Here is a 17,837-nt window from a genome sequence, read left to right on the forward strand (position 1 = left end):
ACCCTTCAGTTCTGGAAATTGCCCCAATGACTTAATTTTCAGCCAAATAATACATCTATCAGGGGAACACAGTAACACAACTGAGGTGTGCAAGCCTTAGAATAATCAAACATTTTAAATCAGCACTCACCCCAGGACAAAGTTTAGAAGGCTCAGGGAAAGAAAACATGGAAACAGGGAAGATGTGGGATAGGTGATGTTACGTGGTGGGGATTAGAATCAGTGGGCTGAAACAAAATTTATATGGCTTGTTGAAACAGATCTGTTCTGTAAACCGTCACCCAATTCACAAAGTTTAACAACAAAGCAAAGCTCAATGTAAAGCCTAACACCATTCAACTGATCTGAAGCTGGACTGATCATCCGATGCCAGTTTAAAAGAAAAAGCTGTGTTTTGAACAGGTGATTAAAAGTCCGCCCATGTGTTAGCCTGGCTGCTTGTCTGCACGGGGGACAGAAGGGTTCCTGTGAGCCGGTCTCCCGGCAGCCGCAGCCCAGAGCCCATCTCTTAAACCAGGGTGTGCAGGCTGAGTGAGGAAGCCCTGCCACAGCGAGAGCCTTTTGGCCGCATCACCTGGAAGGAAAGGAAAAGGTATCCCATCAGTTTGGGAGCATTCATGAAATGCTGGCCTGGGGCACCATTTGTGTGATGGTAAAGCCTACTTCCAACTCATTCGCCTATAGCCAGTGAGCTGATTCTGATTCCCAGCAATGCCCCAGGAGCAGCAGACTGCCCCGTCTCTGCGTCGGGGACCCACTGGTACGTGTGAACCACCAGGCTTTGGGAGGCTGCTGAGTGCTTAACTGCTACACCACCAGGGCTCCTTTGACCAGTGGCATCTGACTACTAAATTGTTAAAGAGTGAAGGAAGCATGTTAGAATGTTATTTAAGATTATAAAAATGAATCATAGAAAGCTCGGTGGCCTAGTGGGTTATGCAGTGTGCTGTTAACTCGGGTCACCGGCTTTACTCTAGCTAGCCGTCTGGCAGCCTGGCGAACATACCAGCTGCTCTTTGGAAGAAGGAGGATGCTTTCTCCTCCTGTGAAGATTTCCAGCCTCGGCAGCCCAAAGGAGCAGTTGTCCTCTGCCGGACAGGGTCGGCAGGAGTCCGAAGCAACCTTGATGGCAGTGTTTTGTATTGCTTTCGAAGCACCTAGTATAGTGCTTAGCTTATGGCCAATCCTTAAACAGCCATTTATTTTCTTACTGGTCAATATGCATGTGTCTAAAAAACCAAAGGAACACACTGGTAATACCTAGATTGCAAAATGCCACAAGATCTAACATACCTTACTTGAAATTGAATTTACTTGCTGAGTTGCAACCAAAAGTATCTAAAGGAAGCCAGTAATTTGTTTTTTCTTTGATCTGTGATGCTTAAATATTTGCTCAACATGTATTTGGAGGAGTTGGGTTGACACTGATTTTTATGATAAAAATTTAAGATTAATATTTTAAAAGTAAAAAAATCTATGGTGTACGTTTATTACAGGAAGTTTGCCAAGCCAGGTTCAGTCCCAGTCACACAAACAGTAACATTCAATTTCATCGTCTTTTAGCTACCTGGAACTGCTGATGTCAGATAGCCCCTCAGGTCTCACTCCAGTGAGTTGACATTTTCACATTGAAAAAACTTTGCCAGCCTAGGGACCAGCAAGAAGTGTGCATTTCTCATGAGGGTCTTGTCTTCTCTGGTGGGAGTGAGATCAGTTTTCAGGCAAACCGAACTCACTGCCATCGAGCCCCCACATCATTGCGACCCTATAGGGCAGGGTAAAACTGCGCCCGTGATTTTCTAGGACTGTTACTTTGTATGGGGCTAGAAAACCTCGTCTCTGTTGCTGTCCTTGCTGTTAGCAGCCTGGTGGTAGTCACTGTGCTACCAGGGCGCGTTGGTTTTCACGGCACTATTTAAATGTGGAATTGTATCGGACATCCCTCACAGGAGGATCACAAGGAAGGGACGAGCCAGCTAGGGTGCAATATAGCATCGATGAAACACACCATTTCTCTAGTGCTTCCTCCCCACCCACTATCATGACCTCAGTTCTGCCTTATAAATCCGACTGGACTGGAGCATGTGCACTGGCACAGAAAAGAGTTCTCAATACACAGAATCTGGGACAAAGAACCCCCTCGGGACCATAAAGGGAGAAGCGATACCATGAGGGTAGGGAAGGTAGGAGAAAGAGGAACAGATTACAATGATCGCCGTATAACAGTTCCCCCCACTGAGGACGAACAACAGAAACATGGGTGAAGGGAGACAGCAGTCAATGTGAGACATGAAAATAATTGATAAATTACCAAGGGCTCAAGTAGAAGGAAAATGTTTGGGAAAGGATGATAACAACATATGTACAAATGTGCCTGACACGATGAATGTGTGGATTGTTATAAGAACTGTAAGAGTCCCCAATAAAATCATTTAAAAATATGGAATTGTATTTAGAAATCTTTGTTACGTGACACTGTATTTCCACAGTAGCCTAGTGAGACTTTACCACTTCATACGGGCGGTACTGCAAGATTCCCCCGCCGACCGTCTCCTTAGTTGGCTTGTGATTGGGTAGCCAGAGACTTTGTAAGGGTGGAAACCAATCAAGTTATCAAGATTGTTGACTCTTTGTGCTCCCACCTGACAGCTGCTGCTTTCAGCTCCATAGGTGGTAGCCCACACAAGCTGTTCGAACTGGTTTATTCAGGTTTGGCCTTTTGTCCGGCCTCCTTGTCTAGAGAAACAAATCCAATGACACGCATGTATGTATAAGAAAGAGCTTTGAGTCAAGAAGTAACGGTATACTCAGGCATCCCAGCCGAGTGCAGCTCAGGTTCATAAGTCTGTTGCTCGCCCACAGCTCCTCTTTAGTGTCCTGTAGCTGCAGGTAGGTGATGCAGGAAGGCCTTGTGGATCCAGTGTTGGGGGGACATACCAGGGTGCCTCCCAGAGTAGTCTGCCCCACGGGGGGGCTGCCCCTGGAGTCACTGAGGCAGGAAGGCAGTGTCCCAAAGAGCCAGGCTCCCAGTTTCTTATAGCAGGCCACACCCCAAGGAGGCATCATCAGGCCAGGACCTGACCACAGAGTGAACTCTGCACCTGCACTTAGGAAAGTTCAAGTTGATAGAAGATCATGGAACTACAACCCTGCTGAGAATTTTCATTTGCACCCCAGACTTGCTGTATCAGAAGGTGCATTTTAGCACGATCCCCAGGTGATCCTCCTGTAAGTGCCCTCAGCGTTTATCAGGAGAGAGGTGGAGCAGGTGTTCCGACACTGGGGCTTCCATCTCGGTCGGTCGTATTCTCCCTCCCTCCCTCCCTCTCATCCTTTGCTCTGGTAGGAGCCGTGTAGTGGGACCCCTTCCTCTCTGCATCCTGGGGACCTTTATGGAGTGGTTCTTCCCTGCTCTTCTTGTTGCTCTGGGTCCAACTTGATGGCAGTAGATGATTTTTCTCTTTATACTGCGTTTTTCAGGTGGGTCAGTGGCCCACCAAGAAGGGATTGACCCTTTTGTGGCCCCTGCTGGAAGAGGCCATGCCTTGAGTTTGTATACGAAAGGAGCAAACACTACAGAAGTGTTTGAAAGAAGTACAAACAAGTAGAGAGGAAAGAACTGAGCTGTAAAGTGAGTCACAGTCTGTGATACTGAAGGTAGCGACAGGCCTGGAAGGGCCCCAGTGGCAGAGCTGGTGGCAGCAGTTGGGGGTGGGGTGGAGGAGGCGGGGCCTTGTGGTAGTCAGCTGTGACAGATGGCAGAGGCCAGAGGGCAGAGAGGAGGCCTGTCCTCCAGAGAGAACTGCCCTGCACTGAACAACAGAGTCTGCCTCCATGCTTCCTGGTCCTGAGTTGTAACCTGTTCCTTCCTAAACCACTTAACTGAAGTCTAGTTTGTGGGTTCTGTGTAGGCACTGCAACATGTTAAGATCTCAGGCTGTGGGAGGGATTCCTGGTGTCTGAAGTGGTGTAAAGGTGGGAGGAGGTAGGTCTGACCTCTACTTCAAAGGAACCAGGTTTGGGCTGCTCTTGATTCTAATTACCTCACCTAAAGTTAGACTGGTGCTGTTACTGCTCCCACCCTCCTGCACCGTGTCATTACAGGCCATAGAGAGGTCCACAGCGTGAGAAATGGAACTTGCTGCCAACGGCCATGTAAGCACAGCGGCCCTGTCAACCCCAGTGCAGGATTCAGAGAGCTCCAGAGCTGAGAGCTCCAGAGCAACTTCATTAAGGATGCCCAGCCAGAATGGCCCAAATTGCCCCTCCTGGATTTCTCTCAGGGACTACAAGATTAATGTTTTGTTGTGTTTAAGAGAGCAGTTTGAGGATAGGTTGTTATGTTGCAATAAGTAACAAATACAAGAAGATAATGTGTCCCCCCCCCTTTTTTTAAGTAGTTCTGTATATTTAGAGCTTAGGGGAGAGGGATTGTCAAACTGTCTTCATTCAGTCACAGCTAAATGACAACTGCAGAGATCAGGAAACTAGTCTTTGATGGTTTAAGAAGGGAATTTAGGATTGATTAGACAGATGGTTATGCAAGGTTCAGTTTTGTTGCACAAGCAGCCCCCAAATGAGGTGGTTCTGGGAAGCAGTTTCCATCTTCCCTCCATTCTTGTTGGCTCATTCATGCAGTTCCGCTGCTTTCTGCCAGTGCACTGCCTGGGGCTGGGCTCGGGACCAGGAGGCCAATCGCTTTCCATGTGGTCACCTACTCTGTGAAGGAGACCCAATTTCTTCATACAATGGTAGCCAGGTTGAAGAATACAAGTGGGAGTTGCCTGATTTGTTCCAATCTAGCTTGCAAAGTGTCTTGCTGGGTTTCAAACTGGCGATAGGCTAGCATCTGATATGTGGGGCTGTCTTCTCGACCGGAACAGGTCCATCCAAATCAGCCTCAGCTCCCTCTTGATGGGCCGCATGAGAAAGTCACGTAGCAAAGGAGTGTAGACACTGGCTAATGTTATTCACTAGGGACCATGGTTAAAATCCACCATAATCTCCCCAGTGATTCAAATTCCTTCTACAAACAAAATTCACTTACCCTCACGCGAAGAGCCTTAAAATCTAATTCAGTCTTGGCTGAAAGCCTATTATTTCATGATTTACATTAGATACTGATGCGATTTTGGGCTACAGTGTCTCTTTGTCTGGAGACTGAGAACTAAAGCGTCCGCTGCCTTGTTCACCCCCACCCAACAAAATGAGATGGGGGACAGGATGTTCACATGACACAAACACACAGATCCGATGTTCGAAACTCACTGCCGGTGGGTCAGTTCCACCTGCTAGTGACCCTAAAGGACAGAATCGAACTGCCCCTGTGTGTTTCCATGGCTGTAAATCTTTAGGGGAGCGGAAAGCCTCATCTTTCGCCTGTGGATCAGCTGGTGGGTTCAAACTGCTGACAATGTGTGACCCACAATCCCTTAGGTCTTACTCAGGTCAGTGACATTTTCACATTAAAAACGGCTCGCCCTGGCAAGGTACCAGTGAGACGTGTGTGTTTCTTGGGCGGGGGGGTGGGGGGAGGGAGGGAGGGGGCTTTGTCTCATTTGGGGGGAATGAGCAGAGAGAACTCATCGCCCTGGAATCAGTTTCGACTCTGCATCCTCCTGTTCTCCCGAGGAATGGTGGGTGGAACAGTGTGATTGATGAGCAGCTCAATGAAGAACCAACATGCCACCAGACCTCCTCCAGCATGCTTAAACATAGAAGCAGTGCCAAGAGTTTCCGGTACTGAAGCAGAAAGCCCTGCCTGCCTCTCCCTGTGGAGGGGGTGGCGGGTTCAAATAGCCACAGCTCAACCCGTAACCACTAGGCCACCAGGGCGCTGTTCGATGCCAGCCTATTCTGATTTTGAAATCCAGTGGAACATGAGTAGATTGAAGTCAGCTGAGTGTTACCAGACGGATGCGCCCTCTGGGGCAGCAATGTTTTTGCCTGGGCCTAGGCCACATTTAGGAGTGATTGTTTAGTCTTGTTCTCCAGGGCTTTTGGTTCCTCCCTGGGTTCCTTCTGTCATGCCACAGGTTCTTGGTTTTGCTTTTAAAGATTTTTTTTTCCTCCTTCATGTTTATAGCTGAGAAGCTTATTGACTGAAGGAAATTTAGGTACCAGACTCCTCTTGTCATTTGAATCACCTCTGTCCCTACCTGAGGTCAAAGAAGAACCAAGTTTAATCTTTCTGATGCCTGTGTGTGTGTGTGTGTGTGTGTGTGTGTGTGTGAATTAGGTTGGGGTTTACATATCAGATTGTTTCTGCATCCAACAACTTAAACAACTTGTCATACCTCACAATTCTTTCTGAAGTCTTGTGTGAGTCTGAGTACTTTAGAGAAACAAATCGACAGAAACTCATGTTTAAGAGAGAGTTTTATAGAAAGGTTAAGTGCACATCAAGAAAACATCCCAACCCAGTGCGGCCCAAGCCCACAAGTCCAACATTAACCCATATGTCTGACACCAAACCACAAAGCCCCCTCCATCTCACAAAACACACACTCTGATGCCAACTGCAGGAGGAAAGCCGAATCAGTGAGCGTGTAAACATCTCAGCGCTGGCAGGAGTCTCCACATGGCTGCTCCAGCATCCAGGGCTGCATCGGGGTAGGTCCATGTGTCTTCTCCTCAGGGGTGTCTTATAGGAAGTGAGCCTTGCCAGCTGAAGCCGGGAACTGGCTAAAGCAGCTGCACCCTGGTCTGACCATCTGAAAGCAAGAGACTGAGAACTAGAAAGGCGAGGCTCACTGAGCCATTTATCCCTCCACCCTTCAATTAACCCCACATGTGTTTATCGGCCAGGTTGGCATAATAAACTACCTCAAGTCTCAATCAAGGATCCGACAGCCAATCGTTGCTTTCTTCGGGAGAGTTTCTCTGGTGGGAGAAACTGGAAATATTAAACAGTTCTAATTCTGAATCTGGAACATCCTGACGATGCTATATATATAAAACCAGATTCCCCTAAACTAGATGTGTAAACTGAACGTCTTACTCCTTTCACACGGTGTCACGCACACCTAAACAGCCTCGCGCTGTGAAACTCTGTTTTGAATCTCCTGTATTCTGTTGACCACGCGTTCAAGAGGAGGGCAAACAGCTGCCGCCTGATGGGTTTAACAATCGGTTAGAAACCATACGCTCTGTGGGTGCAGAATCACCTAGGCATCGATGCTTCAGCCAGCCTGGAAAACACAGCTGTTTGATTTGGAGGTAAGCCCCCTTTTAAATGTTCCTCATTTCTTAAGATTCAGATCTAAAAGCAATGCCTTCAAACATTGCTTCTGCCTCTCATTGATCTTTATTTTACCTTTGGAATTCACTTGAAAAAGTTCAATTCTGTTGTAAAGAGGTGTGACTTTGTGTAAAATATTTCGTGAAACTCCGGAAGTGCCAATAAATGTTTTCTCCTGTAACTGTGACACTGTTAGCAACCTGTGAGAAATATTGGGATAATGGAACTCTACTGTGTTAGATTATTTTCCTTTGAAATTGGAGAGTGAGGAAAAGGGTATTAAAAATAGAAGCTGAACAAGAGTCACCGGATAAACGACTTTTCCCTCTTTAACGTGCAAGGCACTGATGTCATGTTTTGACAAGTCAGACAGGAGAAGCCTTTCCGGTCAGCTTGTTGGTGAACTGCAGAATGGATTGTTTGCATTGTTGGAGAAGGTGTCGCTCCTCTGAACGAGGGTAGCAGGTGTCTGCCTCCACGCTGAGACACCCCTACAAACAATGTTCCCTGCATCCTAGGGAAGAATCCGATCCAACCAGGGTGGGGGCGCCGGGCGGAACTGGCAGCAGCAGAGTGAATGCAGAACTGCACTATCCCGAAGGACCCCCGCACACCCCAAGATGGGGAAATGGGTTGAAACCAGAGAGTACATGAGATAACTGAGTTAAAAAAAATGGTTTAGATTGTGTACTCTCAAACTACTCACTGCCATCGAGTGGATTCTGACTCATAGTCACCCTAAAGGACAGCTAGGACTAAGCCAGGTCTGCACAGAAATATGACTCCATCTGTAGCCTCACCTTTAGATCAGACGATTCTTCTCAGGCACTGCCATTTGTTTTTCTACTGGGCAAGATGTCTCACAAATGAGCGGCCATGATCTAATTCATATTTTCTGTTTGCATGGCCGTAGAGCCCCCTCCGCAGCCCTGATGGAATTAGATTTTCACATGTGCAGGCACGATCTTCAGTTGATACCTTTACGTGGGCTCATCTGTAGCGATGGATGCGCTGTCACTCACTCCAGCTGCTGAGACGGTTCCTCCCTCAGTAGGGCAGCTTCATGTCCAGCATGAACTTGTATGGCTGTTTCTCAGGCTCATTCAAGTGTATTCTCAAGTCTGATCTGCTCTGGGTTCTATTTTCAGCTTCTCATGTCTACATTCCGGGTTTAAAGTTGACTGGGGTTTAAATACAAGAGCAGAATTGTTCATGAAATATAATAGCTAACCCAGCCTTTGGTTCCTGAGGACTTTTGTTGAGCTGCCACTTGGTGAGGGTTATTTGGTGACAGTATTATTGGTAGCTCTTACAGATGTCATAACATTCCATAATTCATATGGATCAAGCATAATTGTACAATTGCTACTATAATCTGTTTCAAAACATTTTCTTCTTGAACTCTTCGACATCAGCTCCCCTTTATCCCCTCCCTCTCCCACCCATCTCCCGAAGAACCTTTATTATTATATGTTATTATTATTATATTGTTATATTATTATCATCTAAGATATCACACACATATTAGCTATATCTTCCCCATCTAATATATCCATTCACCTACAAATCTGTTATTCACTTCCCTTGAGTGGGGTTATACAGTCATCACTGCTATAAGCCCCCTCCCCCCCATACACTCTTCATGTATCCTCAGGAAATCATTACTCCTCTGGCTGTTTCTGAAGGGTCATCCATCCTGGCATTCCTGCCTCGAACGATCGTAATTATACAAATGAATCTATGCAGGTCTAACAATATTAATTAGGTAAAACATTAGCCTTAATAGTGAGGGGAGTAAATGTTAAAGAACTAGAGGACAGTTATGTGTTTCATCAGTGCTCTACCACACCCTGTATTTATCATCCCTTCTGTGTGGCTCTTCTGAGAGGGACTGTCCAATTATCTTTCAGGTGGGTTTTGGGTCTCCATTACATCCAGGCCCCTTTACATCAATTTGGTAGCTTGCTTTTGAACTTCTGACACCTCTTCCCATGAATACCTCATGATCACAGGCTGGTGTGCTTCCATATGGGCTTTGTTGTTTCCCTGCTAGATGGCCACTTGTTTAATTATAAGCCTTTAAGACTCCAGACACTTTATCTTTTAATAGCTGGGCACCATCAACTTTCTTCATCACCTTTGCTTATGCACCCACTTTGCCCTCAGCAATTGTGTTGGGAGGTGAGTATCATACAGTGCCACATTATTAGAACAAAGTGTTCTTGTACTGAGGTAAGATTTTAGTAGAGGCCCAAAGTCTATCTGCTTCCTTGTTGTATTACATATATATCCATGTATAGACAAATACACCTATATTGAATAATAATATAGATACATATTTATACCTATATACATTTAAGTTTTACTTTCTTCTACTTTCCTCTTTTTCTTTCCTCCTGCCCCACTATCATACTTATCATTGTTCACCTCTCAATAATTCCTCTAAGACACTTTTCGATTGGTCAAACATGACCAGGAACACTGCACCCTCACCACCGTCAATTTTATAACTCTTGCTGTTGCCCTATTCCTGTCATTATTGGCTCATCACTCACCTCCTCCTGCCTTATCCCCTCCTATTCCACCTCCAACCCCCAACAACCATTGGTTGTCTCCTGGGGTTGTTTATCCTGCCTATTACACACACACACACACACACACACACACACACACACACACACACACACACACACTATAAAGAGTTGTTTAACTGGTATCCTGACCCAGAGTAGATGACTCTCTCTGTTAATAGCGAGCAGGCCCCATTATAACTCCTCAACCCCATCTCCTTTTCTTTCAGGGTTCCATATCCCGGGACCCGCCTACCTAACAACACTTTTACCCCTCAGCATCCGTGTCCAAAAGGCACATCTTCCTGCAGTCAGGAATGGAGTGGTCTAGTGCACCCCCCCATTACCCTAGACTATCAGTGTGGACCCCTTGTGAGTAACCCCCCACCAGTTTGGTTGAGGTGCCATGTGCTGCCCCAGAGTGAGAAGTCTGCAATCAGGATTCTTTGGGGACTTTGAGGCTTTGCTTGCATTGCTGGTCTGTTGCATCCCCTTTGGTTTGTCCCCATGTGGGCGGGTCAGACTGGCTGCTCTCCCTGTGGTGCTGTCATCTAGGGAGGGGGCAAGCCCTGCTGGGTGACAGTTGTTTTTGTTCTGCCTTGCCGAAAATGCCTGGATCACAGCAGTGGGTTTGTTGTCAATTAAGTTTGATGTAGCCTCTGTGGCACTTTGTAATGGGATGAAACCAACATGGTCCGGTGGTACTAACTAGGATTAGCAGTGTACCTTACTAACTGACATGCTCAAAAGTGTCTTTCTTTATAGTGGATCTGTTTTCCCAAAGCCACCAAAAATAGAGGAGGGGACTGTCCAAAAGTCAACAGATCAGAATGTGGGAGTGGTCAACTTCTGCTATTGCCTGTGCTCCGTGCACACCTCGGACAAGCTGGGGCACCTTCATCCTTTCGGTCAGAAGAAGGGCAGCTTTTCTGTCTCTTTTAATAAATCATTTTTGGGGGCCTCTTGCAGCTCTTATCACAATCCATACATCCATTGTGTCAAGCACATTTGTACATAGGCTGCCATTATCATTTTCAAAACCTTTTCTTTCTATCCGAGCCCTTGGTTTCAGCTCCTCTCTTAGGGCAGTTTTTCTTGTTTCTAGAATTGAATACTAAACAACCAAGTGCATTTCCCTGATGCACTCATCCCTTTAAACTATAAAATAGTGTGGTATTTCTAACTCTTGCTATGTCCCCGTTTGCCTCTAAAAAGAGTATCCATGGCCCATCATGCCTTGGGAAGTCATTAACATAATTTTTGGTAAGCCTTTTGGACTTGCCATTCTGGTTCCCTGGAATTCCTCGTTTTTCTTTGATACCTCTTTATCTCACGCCACTGCAGGGATGGGAAACAGCTGCCCACACAATCATCAATAGCAGCTAACAAAGAGAAGCAATTCCACCATCACATTCCAAAAATCAGACTCGCTGCCGTCAAGTCAACGCTGACTCATAGCGACCCGCCGCGGTTTCGGGGACTGTCACTGTCGACAGGCGTAGAAAGCCCAGCCTTTCTCCCGAGGAGCTACTGTGCTGTCCAAGCGCCGGTCATGCGGTGGGAGCCCAGCACGTAACCGTGGCGCCACCAGGGCCCACGTACCTGTTTGACACTGTGCTCCAGAATGAGGCCATACATTGCCCAACGGCCTTTGGCAGGGACAAGCTTCTCCCCTTCTGCTCCCCTGATTGAACAACGTCGGGGTAGAAACAAACCCAGAGTCGTGGTTGGCAGAAGTCCATGCTAGCAGTCTTCAGAGATGCGCTGACTCACTCTAAATGTTTGGATAAGTACAGAGGCGGGAGGAGGATAAAGGACAGGGAGGTGGGGGTGGGAGGGAGAAGGCTTGGTGGGTGGGTGGGGGGGGGCGGGGGGAGACGGCTGTCCAGGAAGAGAAACCCAGTTAGGCTAATAGCCTGGCAGAGTGAGAAAGAGCGCAGTGCCCTGCCCCCCCCCCCTCATTCACATTTCTCATCACATCAGCACTGTGGAATTTCTCCACTTCTGGGAGGAGGCCGGTGAAGACGATGAAATTGGTTTAAGGCTTGCCACCCAGTTTGAAGGTCCAGAGGCGCTATTGTTCTGGAGAAGGTTAGACACTGTTGAGCTGACCTGCCGAGGTAGTGTGCCATTCCCCTTTGGCAGACGGGAGTCCGAAGACCCGAGTTCAAGCTCTACCTGCCCCCTGGCTGGTGGGATGAGCCCGTGGTCAGCCTGGAACACCACCGAGAACTGGGTTTCTTCATCCAGGATCAGAGATCGGGAACAGCATCTGGCAGGATTATCACCAAGATGCAATGGTTGAATGGAAGGGCTAGGACTCTAGGAAGTGTCTCACAGATAGGCACTGGGAAAGGAGACAGGCGCAGGGACCTGCTTTCCACGGTCCTACTCTGCACCCATCAGGGCACCAGGAGTCAGGAGTCCACTCGACGCCAATGGGAAACTGGCAAGTGGAAGTTGCCTGGGAAGCTGCCGCTGACATACTTTGTATACAGTGTTGTGCAGAGAAGCAGTAGGAGGGGGCTTCGCAAAGTGGGTACCCCAGGGCCTGCCAAATCAGGCACTAGGCAGACATCAGCTGTTGTCAGTATTCCACTCTTACACGCTCAGCGATCCCTCAGGGGTCGTGAGAGAAGATGGCCAGAAGGGAAGGGAGGAGTTGTCCTTTCTGGCCTTTGTTCAGATATGTGGCCAGGTTTTCTAAGGCAGTGAAAAAGCCCAGGCCAAAGAATCTGTGTAGGTACCCTTGTGCACAGGGGTGGGCTTAATTTCGAGGGCAGAGATTGCCAGTCCAAGGCACGTGCTTTGGACATTTTGACAGCAATTACTGTTGTCCACACTTGGGCCTTTCTGTCTGCAGCTCCCTCCTGTCCAAACAACTGTACGTTTCCCTCGATCTGCAAACCCCTTAAGTTCAAATTTTATTAGCTTTCTGCCTAGGCTTCCTGTGTGGTGTCAATGAATTGAGTGATTGGCTGCTAACTGGAGTTGAGGGTTTGAGCCCACCCAGAGTGCCTTGGAAGAAAGGCCTGGCTATCTAGTTCCACCCAACACCCTACCCCCAATCCAGTGATCCCAAACCCTACAGAGCACCGTTCTACTCTGACACACACGAGCCGTCATCCATCAAAGCCAACTCGCTTTCAGGGTTGCACACGCCACATTTACAAACGACTTGAATGGACCTTCGATTGCCCTCACCCAGGATTCTCCCCAGAAACACACACTCTGCTCTCAGCGTCTATGTTTGGTGAGTGGAACAGTAGATCACCCTAAAAATGAGGATTAATCTAAAGGCATCGTTACTAGGACTGCAGGTCAGACCCCCCCCCCCCCCCCGGGTTTGGTCCAAGCAAAACATGTTTAGATAAGTCTCTTCTGGGTCAATACCTTAAAGAAGTCACAGCCACATGCACTCCTGTTCATCTCAGCACTGGTCGCAATAGCTAGAAGAAGGAAGCCGCCTAAATGTCCATCAGTGGAAGGATGGGGAAGGAAACTTTGGTCCCACACACAATGAAACCACCAAGCATCTCATAGCATGGATCGACCTGGAGAACTTTATTCTGAGTGAAGTTAGTCAGTCACCAATGGACAAATATTGTATGAGACCAGTGTTATAAAGAAGAAGAAGAAAAAACAAAACAAAGGCCAAAGGGCATAGACTTTGGAGGTTACCGAGCAGGGGAAGGGAAGGCGGGGAGGAGGACGCAGAAGGCTGAACACTGACAGGTATTAACTTGGGTGAAGGAGAAGATACTGATCCACAAGAGGATGAAGGAAAATCAAAGGAGGCAAGGAGAACAAACAATTGGGGGTTTGATAAGTAATGCAAACTGTTGAATACAAAATGATCTGAAATGTAAACCTTACCTAATTCTTAATAAAAAATTATTACCCAAAATATATAAAAATAAATAAGTAAAGGAGAAGAGTTGATGTGGAAACAGATGAGCTAGGAACAGAGCCCCATCCCTCCAATGGATAACTCAGCGAAGTGCCAGGGCTGGGAAATGAGGACACGCCACAGGTGGAGTGTGTGCTTGCGGGGTGGTGGTGGAGGAGAACCTGAATTTTCAGGAATGCTAAGGTGAAGATGTTTATCCTTGAAGACAGTTACTCTTCCTTTGTGCCTCTTCCCAACCCCAGCACCACTATCATGCACCCAAGCACGGAGCAATGACTTATCAGCTAACGTCGTCATGCCCTGCCACAATTCTCAGTCGCTACAAAAAAATAGCAAACAACGGCTAGCTTCTATGGTTCAGAGGGCAGAGCATGAGGTTGACTTCGTTATCTGTTTGTTCATGCACCTCGCTGTCATGCAGTTACGATGAAGTGGAGACAATAAATACGAGAGAAGTTTGTCAATGGGGACCATGCTGGAAGAACTGCTATGGGTCACTTGAATTTATTTTACATTTTATATATATATATATATATATATTTTTAAAATAGGATTATTGCATAGTATTAGTTATTCTATTGTTATTTCTTTGGCAGCTCAAGGTTACTATCAACTCAAATTTGACCAAGTAAACAGCATGAATCTACAGATCAATAGGCTATTTTTATTTTTGATGACAAAAATTATAGCTCGATCATGAACAGAAACTTCCAGAAAACTGCCAATTTTATAAAAATAAAAATTAAAGGAGGAAAAATTCAATGACCATATTTTGGGTTTTAGAAATTAAGCCAAAGGGACAGTTTCACAGTGCTCATTCCAAACCTAAGCTGCTGCCATCGAGCCAATTCTGATCCATAGCGAGCCTATCCCTGGTTTCCAAGACTGTAAATATTTATGGGAGCGCAGGGGTCCCTCTTACTCCTGCAGAGCAGCTGGTGGAGTTGAACTGCTGACCTTGTAGTTAGCAGTCCAATGCCTAACTCACAGTGTTGTCATAGTCAATATGACATGGCTCTGTTTTATCTAATCTTCATTATTTGATTATTCATTCATGATAAGCAGAAATTGTTCAGAATGGGCAATTTTTCAGGCACCAGAAGTTTAGAAAATCGGAATCTCTTCATTTAGCTCCCAACTTTGACACTTTCTTGTTAGGAGTTTATCTGGACAATAGGGATTTGAGATCTTATTTAGTGTGACAGCAGCCTTGTATATGTTAGTTCACCTATCCAGGACCTACGCGTATGTTGAGCAATCCTGCCTAAGGGGCCTATAGTTGACCTTGACCTGGATAATTACAAATGGCCAGGGCACCCAAACCAAGCCAAGCTAGGCTGCTCTCAGGGATGCTGACAATTCGTGATGCAGCAAAGAATCAAGTTGTTATGAATCTCACACACACACACCCCTTTAAAAAATGTCCAAATGTCTAAATGGATGAATAGTTGATGATTCTCAATGTGATATGATTCATTGGCCCTCATGGCAGTCAACCATGCAAGCAGTCCCACGGTCCAAGTAGAATATAAGGGAGAAATAACACATTTCTATCCTGAGAAGGGGTCCTCTGTGGTTCTGCCAAAGATAAAGTAAATCCCAGAAGTCTACCTTCGGAAGACTGTTCCCAATGCTGCTGTCACTTATCAGCCTCCCAAAGATGCTCGAAACATAGCCAGCCTCAATGTACTTTTAGACTCATCAAAGAATCAGTTGCTGCTGCTGCTATTGCTTAGGGCCTAGAAAAAAGATTAGTGCCGAAGAAATGTGCTGATCTTTCACTGGGAATGGGTCGATGCTCACAATTGAAGATGGAATCTTCGAGGAAAGCGCAATAGCAGGAGACACTCAACTAGGTGGAGAAGATTGGGACAACCGATTCGTCAACTATGTTAGTGCTGAGTTCAAGTGCAAGCATAAAAAATACATCAGTGAGAATAAGAGAGCTGTCCATCGCCACGCACTGTGCATGTATAAACCCCACTCTCTTCCGGCACCCAGGTCGGTATTGATTTCACTGATTGTGTGAAAGAATCAACTTCTATCTCTCCATTACCAAGCCCAGTTTGAAGTCTTGACTGCTGACCCCTTCTGTGGTACCCTGGACCCTGTGGAGAAAGCCCTTGGGGATGTCAAGCTAGACAAAGAGATCCATGACTTGATCCTGGTGGATGGCTTTACTCTTATTCTCAAGATTCAGAAACTTCGTGAGGATTTATTCAACGGCAAAGAATTAAACAAGAGCATCCACCCCGGTGAGGCTGTTGCTTATGGTCCAGGCAGCCATCATATTTGCAGAAAAATCTGAACATGTTCACAATTTGCTGCTCTTGGATATCACTGCTCCCTCTCGGCATTGAAACTGCCGGTGGAGCCATGACGGTTCTCCTTGAGTGCAAGGCCGCCATTCCTACTAAGCAGACACAGACCTTCACAACCTACGGTGACTGCCAGCCTGGTGCCCTGTCTTCATAAAGATGTGCATGGCATGACCCGCCTACTTGATAAGTTTGAGCTGCCTACTTCCTGTATCCTGTGATGTACGATTGAAGTTACCTTTGCTTTCGATGCCGATGATGTTCTCAACGTCTCTGCTGAGGACAAGAGTCCCGGGAGAGAGAAGATGACTGTCTCTAGCGACAAGGGCCACGTGAGTGAAGAAGACATGAGAAGTACCAAGCTGAAGATGAAAAGCAGAGACTTAAGGGGTCCTCTAGAGATTCCTTCGCATCTTCTGCATTTAACATGAAAGCAAGATTGAAGATGAGAAGCTTCGAGGCAAGAGCAAGGATGAACAGAAGATCTTGACAAGTGGAATGAAATCAACTGGTTTGATAAGAATCAGACTGCAGACAAAGAGGAATTTGAACATCAGTAGAAACGGATGAAAAATGTCTGAAACCCCATCATTACCAATTATAACCTGGAAGTTATAAATCCCATTATAACCTGGAGGTTTTCCTGGTAGTGGAGCCCCGCCATCTGGCAGTGCCTCATCTGGTTCCACCACTGAAGAGGTGATTGAGCCAATCTTTGTTCCAGAGAAAAACTGGAAGGACCCAGATTTGTAGCACATCGACCAGCAGTTAGAAAGTTACAGCCGCTATCCTAAGTTTCTGGGCATTCTCAGTACTTGAACATAGAACACGTGCGTAGGGAAAAGACGCTGACATTGCACTTTATTAGCATCATATTATAAGGGGAAAATGCAATGTCCTGCAGCTGTAAAAGTAAAACTTGGAAATAAGTAACTAGATAGAGAAGAGTAGTGATTGGAGGTAGGAAAACTGGTTCCTTTTGGTGAATTGTGTCAGAATCAACTTGATGGCAATGTGTTTGGTTTTTGGTTTTTTTTTGTATCATGGCTCTGACATTTTATAAAAGCAGGATTGACTTTATTCTTTTGTTCTTATTTATCTTATAGTATGGACTATACAGCAGGCAGGAAGGAGAAAGCGAGAGAGAGATCATGCAAAAAGATCTTGTGTTCTTTTTCAAAAGTGATATCCTACTGCCTCCCAAGGGAGCACGTTGCTGTTGTTGCGTACCAATGCTAGTGACGCCATGTGACAGAGCAGAGCAGGATTGTCTTGGCTGTAGTCTCGATAGAGTGATTCTCTAAAGACAGAGCAGCTGTGCCTCAGTCTACACTGTTAAAGTCCCAGGAAACCTAAATAGTACTGTGGACCAAGACCAGGTTACAACAGGAAAGGAGTTAGTACAGAAGAAATGTCGAGCAAAACCAAGTAAACTTTAGTGCCTATTTACCTGGGCAACTTCTGATCCGGCAATTGGGTGGGGCGGTCATTGATCAGATTCCTTTTTAGTTTTGTTCCTCCTAAACCTGTGACATGCATTCTTTTTTTTCTTAAATCATTTTATGGGGGCTCTTACAGCTCTTATTACAATCCATCCATCCATCCATCCATCCATCCATCCATCCATCCATCCATCCATCCATCCATCCATCCATTGCATCAAGCACATTTGTACATTTGTTGCCATCATCATTTTCAAAACATTTTCTTTCTACTTGAGCCCTTGGTATCATTTTCCCTCCCTCCCCGCACCTCCCTCCCTCAGCAACTCTTGGTAATTTAGAAATCATTATTATTTT

At 46.2% G+C, this 17,837-nt stretch overlaps 1 pseudogene; it reads left to right on the top strand.

Moving 5' to 3' along the window:
• The first annotated feature begins 15,176 nt into the window (after positions 1-15,176).
• LOC142451564 (heat shock cognate 71 kDa protein pseudogene) lies at positions 15,177-16,791 on the top strand (annotated as a pseudogene).
• The last annotated feature ends 1,046 nt before the right edge of the window (positions 16,792-17,837 follow it).

Source organism: Tenrec ecaudatus, chromosome 6 (genome assembly GCF_050624435.1).
Source record: "Tenrec ecaudatus isolate mTenEca1 chromosome 6, mTenEca1.hap1, whole genome shotgun sequence".
Lineage (NCBI taxonomy): Eukaryota > Metazoa > Chordata > Mammalia > Afrosoricida > Tenrecidae > Tenrec > Tenrec ecaudatus.